The sequence below is a fragment of the Apium graveolens genome, chromosome 7, assembly GCF_009905375.1.
Source record: "Apium graveolens cultivar Ventura chromosome 7, ASM990537v1, whole genome shotgun sequence".
Lineage (NCBI taxonomy): Eukaryota > Viridiplantae > Streptophyta > Magnoliopsida > Apiales > Apiaceae > Apium > Apium graveolens.
In genome coordinates, this window is record NC_133653.1 from 26,465,662 (window position 1) to 26,479,038 (window position 13,377).

Here is a 13,377-nt window from a genome sequence, read left to right on the forward strand (position 1 = left end):
AGCTCTGCATGAGTAGTTGAGTGAAGACCTTGTAGATGTTTAGTACTCAATGCAGTGACTCTAAGCTGAGTTTTGAAATCATCAGAATTTAACATTTCATCAGCTTTAGTCAAGTGCTCAGCAAGATGCTTTTCAGTTGGAACACATGAAACTGAATTCCATTCCTTAGTCCACTCCTGTCCTGCAGGAGTTTCACTCCAAGGTACTGGTGCTTCTCTGGTAACAAACTTCTTAATAAGTTCTGACTTAAGAATAGTTTGTTGAGGAACATGTCCTGAAGGACCTGCTGCATCAGCATCCGCAGTTGGAGCAACATCACCAGTATCTCCAGCATTTGCAGCATCAGAACTTACAGAATCAGTATCCTCTGATAAAATAACAGTGTGAGTAGCAATGGAGGCTTCAGCATCCTCTAATTGCTGATCTGGTTCTAAGTTCTGATCAACAGCCATATCCTGATGCTCACCTAAAGTCTGATCATCAGCATCTTGATGGAGAGAAGGTGTTGTAGATAACTCTGGAGTTTGAACAGCATCAGTAACAGGTGTTGTGGAAGGATTAGTTGCTGTTGGAGCTTCTAAGAGAATTACTTCAGGCACAACCAAGTTTTGAACATCAATATCAGCACTTGTGCCTGGATGAACAGGAGACACAGAAGGTGTGTTAGCCTTTTCAGAAACAGCTTCCTTAGATGGAGTTGATGGAGAAGAAGTGACTGGAGCAAATTTCTTGTCTTGTGAGATCAGAGATTCCTGATCCCCTTCCTTAGCTGCTTCCTCTTTATCATCTGAAACTGGCCTTTTTGCCCTCTGTTTCTTGTATCTCGTTGTTGATTTTGATTCCTTGGGAGTTTCAGGAACTGTCATTCTTCTAAGCCTTTTGAGAAGCCTAGATCCCCCAATTCCAGAATCCTTCTAAGAAGTCTCTTTCTCAGCTTCACCTACAACAGGTTCCGAAGAAGGAACCTGGTCCTCAGTATCAGATTCATCTCTCAAGATAATCCTCCTTCTCTTTTGAGGTGTTTGAGGAACGGTCTTTGTCCTCTTTGGCTTGGAGGATGAAGGCTTCATAGTAGGTGCTGAGGATGAGGGTTGATCAGTCTGTGAAGTGGAGAGATAGGATTTGAGATATTTCCTGAGGGTAGGTTGAGTAGAATGAGTGGTAGGTGCTGAGGATGATGGTTTTTGAGTGTTTGTTGTTGGTTGGACATCAGAGTAAACAGATCCATAAGTATCAGGATCAGCATTTACTAGGATCTGTTTTACAGACTGAGGAATCTGTAATGGTCTAACCACTGATTTCTTAGTGTCAGCATTTACCAGGTCATTAAAGTAACGTTTTGCAACTTTAAAAGGTGGGGTTGAGGAACTGACTAATTGAGGTTCATCAGTACAAAAAGTATAAATAAGTTGACAGAATCTAGCAAAATATACAACATTCCTATCCTCTGTCATCCTATCCCCAATAAAACCAATTATACCAGTTGCAAAATCAAAATGAGTTTGATGTATAATAGCATACCCGATGTGCTGACTCGGAATTGGGATAGCATCAAAATTCGAACATTTGTTCCCAAAAGCTTTAGTGATGCAGTCGAAGAAGAAGCTCCATTCTCGTCTGATATGAGCCCGTTTCAACTGCCCAAGTTTTGCCAAACTCTTTTCATACCCCAAATTTGCCATTAACTCCTGAAGAGCTGATTCTTCTGGAATTGAAAAGGTGCAACCTTCTGGGAGATGTAGAGCCTTGCGTATTGTACCAGGAGTAACTGCATAAGAAGAATCACCCACTTCGAAAATAATACTAGGAGTGCCATGTCTACCACCATCATCAAAGTGCCCAGTCCGCCAAAATGTCAGAACTTGTTGGCTCGAAAAGACTGAAGGCTGAGTTAATGCATACCCAATCTCACTGTGTGCAAGAAGATCTTGCAAAAAATGGAAATGCAGATGGAGCTTCAGCATGATCAAGAATTGCAGCATAGTTATTTGGAACAAACTTAGCTCCATCAATGATTAAATCCTTAAGTGCCATGTGAAAAATTGAGATAAATACGGTTGCCTGTATTGTGTTTGATAAAATGTCTGTATGAAAAATTGTCAGTAGATGAGAAAGGATGAAAGTAAAGAGAGAGATAAAAGAGAAAAGTAAATAAAAGATTTGACAATCTTTTCTCTCTGTTACTTATACACAAAAAGTAACCGTTGGGACACCTGTCAGACATGCAGTAATAACGGATAGTTACTGGGCGCGAGAAAATAGTAATCATTACTTGCCCACTTGCCTGTTTTCAAGGAAAAACCGTTGCACTTACCCAGATATTCCATTAATCAAGGTGAAATAGTTGTAATTCAAAATTGAAACCGTTCCCACTGATTTAATTAATTTTCACTGCAACATTAATATTCTGAAAAGAAATCAAGTTAAAGTGACCAAGATAAATTATATGAGTAAGTACTGATAAAGGAAAATCAGAACTTAAATTAAAACAGAATTTATATGGTCTTCAGAATATAAATAGTTATCAGGATTTATCAATGCATTACAAAATAAATTATGTGGCGCCCTCCAAACCCGGGTCAGAAGTTTGGGGTCCACACACACACCTTAATAAACCTGCTTATAACAATAATAAAGATAATAATATATATGCAGTGACCCTACTTACCAACCACCACGGACCGCAACAGGTTAAAGTATGCACACAAGCCAAACACACTAATATATTACAAACCGTTCAAATCCCAACTATTTCAAATTCAAACTGAGTATTAAACATTATTACAAACTTTTACAAACTTAAATTATTCCAAAAGAAGCCTACTAGCTCAGCTTTCTCAACCTGAACCCCTAGCTCTCGCGCTGGACTGGGGATCCTCTTTACCAACTGGTTCCTTTTTAACTGGAAAGAATATAAACAACATCGCACAAATGAGCTAACTAGCTCAGCAAGTCACAATGACAAAACTGAGAATAATGATCATCAGGTGAATATGATTATGATATCAAGTGAACAATGGATTATGATTTAGAATTGGATATTATACTTTTAATTTAAAAACCAAGGTTAGGCTGCTGATCAGTCACGCACTAACCCGAGCAAGGCACACAGCATTGCTCTAACTACTGGATCCAATGCACACATTGGCCTAACTTGACCATTATATGGTCTGACCACGAATCTGGTCCACAATTTTATAAAAACAATCCAATTCTAACATAATAACAGAATATGCAATAATAAACAATAACCGAAATCATTAACAACAATAAATGTTTAACAATGAAAGGGTTTCAATCCTTGTAAGGATCAATAAGGCAATTTAAAAGCTTGGATGCTGGGTAATGAAAGAATTGGATAACAAAGGAATCAATTTCAAGGTTTCAAGGATTTGGCTTTCAAAGCAAGATACCATGGGTTGAGTACAATAATTCATTTCAGTGTTGGATTTAGTTTGTATGTATTTGTGGAGTAGTATCGTAGATTTGTGGTTCTTGTTTGGGTATACAATAATCAATGGATTAGAAAGAATATTTCATGGCTCAAGACAATAACTGAAATCAGGATTTAGGTTTCTGTGCTTCAAAGCACTTGCAATATCACAGGATTATCAAGTACTACAATATCTCGAGAAAGTTCAGAACACTTGCCTGGTATTAGCTTACTACACTGCACTCGCTTCCAATCACAACCGTTTTACTCCTCAACTACCTGTTTCCCTTTCTACGTCTTGCCTCTTCTGCTCACATATCATAAGCATCTATCAATAATTTACTCATGGAATTCTATTCAACACATACTTCTATCTACCCTTCGTTTTACCCAAATCCGATTAACGGATTGAAAGTTATGCAATAATCAAGTAAACACCGAATATATAGACCGATAGTCAATTAACAAGTCACATATAGCACATAATACATCACGTAATCAATGATATATTATTTATAAAGAAGTCTCGGGTCATAAATAGGCTTTCTGGTATTTAAAATGATTTTTAAAACATTTTTCGGAATTAAAACGGGTCGTTGGATCAATTTCGGGTTAATAAACAGGGTTCGGTTGGCCCATTCTGGCTCCGAAATAATTTTAGAATAATTATCGAGCCTTGGAAATAATTTAGAATAATATTTTAAAGCTCGAAACTATTTTTCAGAATTTTTAAATCATTTTTAAATAATTAAATCTAATTAAATAATTAATTAAAATCAATTAATAATTAATTAAATCAATTAATCAATTAATTTTCGAATTAATTGACCAATTAATCAATTAAAATTAACTGAAATTAATTAACTAATTAATTTAGATTTATTTGTGAATTAAAAATAATTTTCAGAATTAAAATAATAATTTTTAGAATTTTCAGAATTAAAAATGAATTTTTATAATAAAAATAAATAGGAAATATGATTTTTAAACATTTTATAAACAGGAATCCTAAATTTGCAAAGTCTGGAAACTTCAGGGACCTAACTGCATCGTTTTCAAAAGTTGGGGTACTAAACTGTAATTTTCCCCTTCGCCGGAAAACAGGGGTCGCCGGAGAACACGTTCCGGCGTCCTCACCCCACCAACACCTCCAGATCACATCTACACAACATCAGGAACACAACCATGCAATCAATTCATCCTAACAATCCCTGAGTTGGCCGGAATTTGGCCGTGAAGTTTTCCAGTTTCCGGCGAACATCGGAAAACTTCAAAACACAACTCCCTTCTCTACAGACCTCGTTGGTTCATGAAACTTATACGACTAGATTGCAAATTTCACAGAGAACACAACCCACTATAACACAACATCATCTATCACAGAATAAGAAACCCCCAAATTTCAATTAAGAACATTCATACGGGTTATAAACCCTAATTTTGAAATTCGAAAATTAAACTCTTTGACATGTTATTGAACTCCAAATCAGACGTATGACATATGAAAATCATCAGGAAAACAAGCTCTACAACATGCAATCATCAAATCATACAAACAATCATCCGAACAAAAATTCATATTTTTAATAAAATAAATTCGAAAATAAATAAATTTTTAGAAAAATAACCTTGATTTCTGCAGTGAAACAAAGCTCAGAATCTGATAGAACACTTCAAATCCTTCGTTTTGGTTACTCAAGCTTTGAAAACAGAGATCGGTAACGCCTTCGTTTTGCTGTTTGATTCTTAGAACAGTTTTAGGAAATTAGGGCTTTTCTCTGAAAATTATATAATTAACTATCTGCAAATGATTTTGATACGAAATAAAATACGGTAAAAGGCTATTTATAATTACGGAAAATTTGTATCCCGTTGGATCATTCCGGATATAAAACGGTACGTTTATTTGTAAAAACTGATCCAAACGGTATCGGTTTTCGGGATAATTATCCAAATCAGTACAATTTGTACTGCGGTCTTGGTCTCAGCGCCTGGTTACACGTATTACGAAGTGATAATTGATAGTTTAATAAAAAGCTCCCGTTTATCGAAAATACGGGTTTTATTGATTTACCGAAACGAATATTGTATCGAAAATGTTGCGCCGGGACCCGCGCAGGACAAACCGTACGCCGGATCGAAAAAGTCGAAACATGGAATATGCTCGGAATATTACAATTAGGTTAGGAAGGAGTTCTCGAAAGAGTTTCGGGTTCCAAAAACGTAACAACGGTTGACGTCGGTTGGTTCCCGTTTTATAAAATAGATTTTAATTACCCGGAAAAAGATTTTAGAAATTTCATATGATTCTTATAAATCCATAAACCAACATAAAAATAATTAGGAAGATATGACAATTATCTATATTTTATTTTGGACATATAAAAATTAAAATACTCAATTAATATTATTTTTGAATATTCAAGTACAGATAACACTTAACAATTAGCTCACAGAATAGATACTGAACACACATAATAATTATATAATAGCAAAAATAATTACACGATATATCCCGGATATTACATCCTTCCCCCCTTAAAAGGATTCTGTCCTCAGAATCTCTAAGAAAACAAATGAGGGTACTTTTCTCTCATATCACTTTCTAACTCCCAGGTTGACTCTTCAACCTTTGGGTTTCTCCACAATACTCTTACTAACTTTACCACTTTATTTCTCAATACTTTCTCTCTTTCCTCTAGAATCTCTATCGGACTCTCTACATATGATAAATCTGCTTGAAGTTCTATTGGCTCATATTCTATTACATGCCTGGAGTCTGGATTATATTTCTTAAGCATTGATATGTGAAAAACATTGTGAATGTGCTCCATGTGCGGAGGTAACGCCAACTCGTAAGCTACTTGCCAATACGCTTTAGGATTTCAAAAGGTCCGACATATCTTGGGTTTAGCTTCCCTTTCTTCCCAAACCTCGTTAGTCCTTTCCACGGTGATACTTTCAATAATACCAAGCTTCCTTCTTCAAATTCCATGTCTTTTCTTGACTGGTCTGCATATTTCCTTTGACGATCTTGTGCGGCTATTAATCTTTTCTGGATAATTTCAACAACTTCCTTTGTCTGCTGCACCAATTCAGGTCCGAGTATTTTGCGTTCTCCTACTTCGTCCCAATATACTGGAGATCTACATTTGCGTCCATAAAGGGCTTCATAAGGTGGCATCCCAATACTGGCGTGATAACTGTTGTTATAAGCAAACTCTACAGGGGTAAATGCTCGTCCCAACTTCCTTTGAAATCAATAGCACAAACACGTAGCATGTCCTCGATTGTCTGGATCGTTCTTTCACTTTGGCCATCCGTTTGGGGGTGATAGGCCGTACTCATATTCAATCTTGTTCCCAAACATTCTTGAAAACTCTTCCAAAATCTTGAATTAAATCTTGGATCTCGATCAGATACAATAGACACTGGAACTCCATGACGAACTACGATCTCTTTCAAGTACATATGAACTAACTTGTCGAGCGAAAATCTTTCATTTATAGGCAGAAAATGAGCTGACTTGGTAAGTCTATCTACTATAACCCAAATGGCATCATGATTAGCCCTTGTCCTTGGTAATCCAACTATGAAATCCATGGTAATATGTTCCCACTTCCACTCTGGAATCTCCAATGGCTGTAGCAATCCGCTTGGTCTCTGATGCTCTGCTTTAACTTCTGACAGGTATAGCATTTGCTAACCCATTCCGCAATTTCCCTCTTCATATCTGGCCACCAATAATTCTTCTTTAAATCTCTGTACATTTTGGTACTCCCTGGATGGATGGAATATCTTGAACTATGTGCCTCTTGTAAAATTTCATTTTTCAGCTCCGTTACTGGTGGAATCCAAATTCTTGAAGAAAACCTAAGAATACCTTGATCATCTTGTTGCGTGCATAATTCCTCACCTACCAAACTATTTATATCTTGATCCATTACCTCTTTCTGGCATTTCTTTATTTTCTCCAATAACTCCGGTTGGAAAATCATACGTACACTTTTGCTTCCTCAGGCTTGCAAATTCTAATCTCCAATTCCAATTTTTGAAATTCTTTATATATCTCTTCAGGTACGGATAATACATTTAACTTTTCCTTCCGACTTAACGCATCTGCTACAACGTTCGCCTTACCGGGATGATAATTAATCGAGCAATCATAATCCTTGATCAATTCTAACCATCTCCTTTGTCTCATATTAAGTTCCTTCTGGGTAAATATATATTTCAAACTTTTGTGATCCGTGAAAATCTCACATTTTCTCCATACAAATAATGTCTCCAAATCTTCAAAGCGAAAACTATAGCTGCTAACTCCAAATCATGAGTAGGGTACTTCTGTTCGTGTGGTTTCAATTGCCTTGACGCATACGCAATCACCTTGTCGTGCTGCATAAGAACACATCCTAATCCTTTGAGAAGCATCGCTATAAATTACGAAATTCCCTTGATCGTCTGGAAGTGACAAAACAGGTGTTGTGATTAATCTCCGCTTCAATTCCTGAAAACTTTCTTCGCACTTGTCATTCCATATAAACTTTTCATTCTTTCGTGTAAGCTTTGTCAATGGTGTTGCAATTCTTGAGAAATTCTGAACGAATCGTCGATAATATCCTGCCAATCCCAAGAAACTTCTTACCTCAGTGGGTGTTCTCGGTCTTTCCCAATTCGTAATTGCCTCGATCTTTGCCGGGTCCACTTTGATATTACTGACTATGTGTCCTAAGAACTGAACTTCCTGTAGCCAAAACTCACACTTCGACAATTTAGCATATAACTTCTTTTTCCTTAAAATCTCCAAAGCTGTCCTTAAATGTTCCGCATGATCCTCCTCCGTCTTTGAATAGATCAAAATATCGTCTATAAATACTATAACGAACTTGTCCAAATATTCCTTGAAAATTCTGTTCATCAGGTCCATAAACGCTGGGGCGTTGGTCAATCCAAAAGACATCACTAAAAACTCGTAATGTCCATACCTTGTTCTGAAAGCTGTCTTTGGTATATCTTCTGGTTTGATTCAGTTGATGATATCCCGATCTTAAATCGATTTTGGAGAAATACTTGGCTCCCTTCAATTGGTCAAACAAATCATCAATTCTGGGTAACGGATACTTATTCTTGATCGTCAACTTGTTGAGCTCCCTATAGTCGATGCACAGTCTCATGCTTCCATCCTTCTTCTTGACAAATAATACCGGTGCACCCCACGGGGATACGCTGGGTCTAATTACTCCTTTCTCTAACAGCTCTTGCAATTGCTTTGCTAACTCTTTCATCTCAACGGGCGCCATTCTATACGGGGCCTTGGATACTGGTTCGGTTCCAGGTGCTAAGTCGATTGCAAATTCAATTTCTCTATCTGGAGGAAGTCCTGGTAACTCGTCGGGAAATACGTCTGGAAATTCATTTACAACTGGAATATCTTCAAGTTTTGCTGGCTCCTGACTTCTGTCGATCACATATGCTACGAAATGCTCACATCCTTGTCGTAGTAACTTCTTGGCTTGAATCATCGTTAAGAACTTCTTTACCTGCTTCTGTCCCTTGAACGTTACTATTCTTTCGTCTGGCGTTTTCACCATTACTTTCTTATTTCGACAATCTATCTGAGCATCATGCTTAGATAACCAATCCATCCTAATATAACGTCAAATTCTCCTAACTTAAACGGTATCAAATCTACACAAAACTTACTACCAGAAATCTCAATCTCACAATTCCCACAAACTTGGTTAACAGTTACACGTTCTTGATTTGCTAATTCCACAGTCATTATTTCATTTAAATACCCAACTGGACAATTTAACTTACTAACAAAATCTTGTGAAACAAACGATCGAGTTGCTCCCGAATCTATTAACACTTTGGCACATAAAGAATTCACATTAAGCGTACCTGCCACGACATCCGTATCCTGGATCGCATCCTTCACCGACATGTCAAAAACTCTAGCCCTCGGAGTCTCATTCACTGTTGGGGTAGATCCCATAATCCTTAATGCATTACTGACTGGGGCTGGTGTCTTGCAATCCCTGGCCATATGTCCTGGCTTCCCACATTTAAAGCATGTAAATCCAATGACTGGAACCTTCACTGCTGGATTCCGGATAGGCTGATCCTTATTTGCTGGCTCTCTTGCTGGCTGATTTCGGCACTCCCTCGAGTAGTGCCCTTTCTGGTTGCATTTAAAACATACCACATTCAACTTGTTACAAACTCCTCCATGCTTCTTTCCACATACTTGACAATCTGGAAAAGTTAATCTCAACTGATTCGGCTGATTCACATTAGCTGGACGATTGCCCTGGCCTCCGTCTCCTGCATTTTGTCTCCTGAAATTAAAATTTCTCCCTGGCTGAAACTTGCCCTTCTTAAAATTTGGAAACTTCCCTGTTTGTGACTGACCCTCACTTCCCTCAACTTTCCTTTTCTTGCTTTCCTTTTCTTTCTGGAACATCTCACTCTCTGTCTCTGCGATCATAGCTTTCTGTACAACCCCGGCATAGGTATCCAATTCAAAAATAGCTACCTTCCCTCTGATCCATGGCTTCAAGCCTTGCTGGAATCTCTTAGCTTTCTTTCTATCAGTATCAACATACGACGGCACATACCTTGACAATTCCTCAAACTTCCCCTCATAATCTGTTACCGACATGTTCCCTTGCTTTAATTCTAAAAACTTCAGCTCCATTTGATCCTGAACAAACTGAGGAAAATACTTTTCTAAAAACAATTCCTTAAACCTTTCCCAAGTAATAACATCTGTGCTTTCCAATGTCTTCACCATCCCACCAATAGGTGGCCTCATTCTTCAGATAGTAACTTGCAAATTCAACCTTCTTTCTTCCACTTTCACCAAGGCAAAGCCTTCTCTATTTCCTTTAACCACACATTTGCTTCAATTGGCTCTAAGGAACCCTTGAATTCTGGTGGGTTTACTGCCTGAAAAGTTTTGAAAGTTACCTGGGGATTGGTCTGTCTCTGCTGTGTTGTGCCAGGTGAACTGTTTGTTGGGCCAAGATTTGAAGAATCTGGGCTATTGCTGGGTCCATGGGTCCTGGGTTCACATTCTGGTTTGTATCATTTGGTTATTTTGTTGTTGTTGGTTTCTTCATTCTGGGTGTTGGTGCGGGTATTTCTTCTGGGAGGCATTTTCTGTAAAGAATCAATCAATTTATTTAGCTTTTGAATCAAATCTTTGTATAAAAGAAAAGTTTTGTAAAATAGAATATCTCTTTTTGAAAACAGTTGTAACTAAGTAAATTGCATGCTTCTTTACAGAATATAAACAGTTATGGAAAACAGGGTACATGGTATCACAGGGTATACTGGTGCAATAAATAAGGTAAAGTAAAACAGGTGCAATAAAGTAAATGACAGTGTTGGAAAGGAAAAGGTACTGATATATAGATCAAAAGTTTTAGGTAGTACAAGCGTAAAGACGCTTCGAAAGTAAAAGCAAAAAGGGTACAACAACCTACTCACTAGTCAGCATCGCTAGTCTATAAATACAACTCAAAAGTCTATGATACACACTACACACTACTGTCCATACTACATAACCATAACAACACTGCTCAGCATCTCCATCTCAAAATCTCTAACTCAGCTCCAAGGAAACTCTGGTCCTGCCAGCCTCTCAAAGTCCTCCATCACCTCAGTAGCCCAGCCCAGCAGTGCATCAGGGCCTCTGCCAGGTAGTGTAGCTCCATGTAGCCTAGCCTCAAGAACCCTCCGTGTCACATGAATCTCCTCTCGAAGCTCCCTCACACCACGATCAACATCTGTAGTCCTAATGATATGCTGTAACTCTCTAATCTGAGCCAACAAGGAATCACGCTCCAATAGAAGAGCCTCATACCGGTAATAAGGAACTGGGGGCAATGTAGACTGGAATGGGGCACTCGCTACTGAATGCCCAGTGGAATCTGAATCAGCTGGTGGGGGTCCTCTGACAGGTGGCCTCATGCCTGGAGGTGGAATAGCCTGCAATGGTACGGGCTGCAACACCGGTGGAGGTAGAATAGCCAATGCTGGTGGAATAACAGGACGTGGATCCGATGCTGGTGCTCCAACTGAAGGCTCTGAGTGATCAGCTGATACGGGAATAAAAGAGTCGGCCATCTCTGCTATCTGAAATCATATCGTAATATAAGAATCTCGTACCACGACGCAAACTACTAATACCGGTTATACCATAACACTCAACCTCTCGACGTTCTATCATCCTATACCTTACTTCTAATCCTATCCCTCTACCCATTCCCGTCAACCTAGGCTTGTGTCAGTGACTTATAACCTGTAGCTCTGATACCAAACCTGTGGCGCCCTCCAAACCCGGGTCAGAAGTTTGGGGTCCACACACACTTAATTATAACCTGCTTATAACAATAATAAAGATAATAATAATATATGCATGACCCTACTTACCAACCACCACGGACCGCAACAGGTTAAAGTATGCACACAAGCCAAACACACTAATATATTACAAACCGTTCAAATCCCAACTATTTCAAACTCAAACTGAGTATTAAACATTATTACAAACTTTTACAAACTTAAATTATTCCAAAAGAAGCCTACTAGCTCAGCTTTCTCAACCTGAACCCCTAGCTCTCGCGCTGGACTGGGGATCCTCTTTACCAACTGGTTCCTTTTTAACTGGAAAGAATATAAACAACATCGCACAAATGAGCTAACTAGCTCAGCAAGTCACAATGACAAAACTGAGAATAATGATCATCAGGTGAATATGTTATGATATCAAGTGAACAATGGATTATGATTTAGAATTGGATATTATACTTTTAATTTAAAAACCAAGGTTAGGCTGCTGATCAGTCACGCACTAACCCGAGCAAGGCACACACATTGCTCTAACTACTGGATCCAAGGCACACATTGGCCTAACTTGACCATTATATGGTCTGACCACGAATCTGGTCCACAATTTTATAAAAACAATCCAATTCTAACATAATAACAGAATATGCAATAATAAACAATAACCGAAATCATTAACAACAATAAATGTTTAACAATGAAAGGGTTTCAATCCTTGTAAGGATCAATAAGGCAATTTAAAAGCTTGGATGCTGGGTAATGAAAGAATTGGATAACAAAGGAATCAATTTCAGGTTTCAAGGATTTGGTCTTTCAAAGCATAGATACATGATTGAGTACAAGTAATTCAGTTCAGTGTTTGGTTTTTTTGTATGTATTTGTGGAGTAGTAGTATACTTGAGGTTCTTGTTTGGGTATACATAATCAATGGATTAGAAAGAATAAGGTTTCATGGCTCAAGAACAATAACTGAAATCAGGATTTAGGTTTTGTGCTTCAAAGCACTTGCAATATCACAGGATTATCAAGTACTACAATATCTCGAGAAAGTTCAGAACACTTGCCTGGTATTAGCTTACTACACTGCACTCGCTTCCAATCACAACCGTTTACTCCTCAACTCTGTTTCCCTTTCCTACGTCTTGCCTCTTCTGCTCACATATCATAAGCATCTATCAATAATTTACTCATGGAATTCTATTCAACACATACTTCTATCTACCCTTCGTTTTACCCAAATCCGATTAACGGATTGAAAGTTATGCAATAATCAAGTAAACACCGAATATATAGACCGATAGTCAATTAACAAGTCACATATAGCACATAATACATCACGTAATCAATGATATATATTTATAAAGAAGTCTCGGGTCATAAATAGGCTTTCTGGTATTTAAAATGATTTTTAAAACATTTTTCGGAATTAAAACGGGTCGTTGGATCAATTTCGGGTTAATAAACAGGGTTCGGTTGGCCCATTCTGGCTCCGAAATAATTTTAGAATAATTATCGAGCCTTGGAAATAATTTAGAATAATATTTTAAAGCTCGAAACTATTTTTCAGAATTTTTAAATCATTTTTAAAT